The sequence below is a fragment of the Diorhabda sublineata genome, chromosome 4 (assembly GCF_026230105.1).
Source record: "Diorhabda sublineata isolate icDioSubl1.1 chromosome 4, icDioSubl1.1, whole genome shotgun sequence".
NCBI lineage: Eukaryota > Metazoa > Arthropoda > Insecta > Coleoptera > Chrysomelidae > Diorhabda > Diorhabda sublineata.
Window position 1 is genome coordinate 12,042,676 of NC_079477.1, and position 1,390 is coordinate 12,044,065.

Sequence of the window (1,390 nt, forward strand, 5' to 3'; positions counted from 1 at the left end):
AAAATAAGCATCCACAAGAAGATTTGGTGATAAAAGACATTCTGGGTGGCTCCGAAAATCCAAAACCGGTAAAAATAAACGTCTTGTATTGATCAGTAAACGGGATTGATGACATACGGGCCCAGAGAGACCAGCTCAGATCAATGAATCTGAGGATCTGCCTTAAGTACTTCTACAGTGAAAAAGATATTTAGAGAAATTAGCCTTTTTTTGAGAGGGTAGCAGTGAAGAAACCTCTTCTAATCGCAGGTGAAATGAAGAACGGAGGATAGATCCATATGAAATCCGGACTAGTTTATGGTTTGAGGATGTTTTCAAGGAAAGGCGACTGTAAACTTTTTCAAAAATTTAACAGATCTTGTAGAAAGAAGGCTATAAGAAAATATTAAGGAAAAATATACTACGTTCTGAACAGCAGCTGATAAGCATAAAGTGTATTTTTCAGTATTACAACGGTCCCAAGCATTCTTCGAAGATGTTCAAAGAGTATTTGAAACAATTGGAAAGGAAGAATATACTGAAAGTAATGATTTGGCCGTCACCGTCACCCAACAAATTGGAGAAGAAAGTCAGAAAGTAGTTTGCTATTTTCACTTCACAGTTTTGGAATATCCTGAAAAATAAATGGAATCAAATAGCCGATGATTATTTGTCGAAATTGTTATGAAGAAAGTCTAAATTGTACACCGAGAAGATAAAAGTAAAAGAAGGTTACATCGATGAATTGAATATATAAATATCTAAATCGATCGTATTGTTTTTGTTGTGTCATGTAAATTATAGGGTGGGCGAAAACTTTTGACTAGTAGTGTTTTAGAAGGAAAAAAAGATAACAGATGGATGATAATTTTCTATTTGCAAAAACGGGGGCTAATGAAACCGTTGAGAAATATGAATTTTCCTCCAAAGATTCGACGATATCTAACTTCTATCTTCGTCTAAAACTTCTGAGAAAGTTCGACACCGTGCTATATTCTCCATATTTTTAGAATATCCCACCTTGTATCCTATTCCAATATCTGAACAATATCTAGACTTCGAAAATATGTTTCTTTGACAATACCATTTTCGTTTAATGAGTTCCAAGGGAATACTTCCAATATACAAATTAAGAAACTATAAGTTTCAACGATTACAAAAATGTTAAGAACTTAAATGTTTGGTGAAATACTTGGAACAAGAACGCAGCTATTTTTCTTTTTAAGAGACTCTTGCTTAAGATTATCCCATTTTATGTTTCAGTTTTTTCTAAAAACATAAATTCCAACGATTGTAGAGGTTAGTTGGCTGAAGTATGGCGAGATTCCATTTCTCACGATTTTTTCAATGGCTATATACACAACACACTTTTGTATCTAACAAAAAGTTCAGTTGGGTTGTAGTTGAGTGA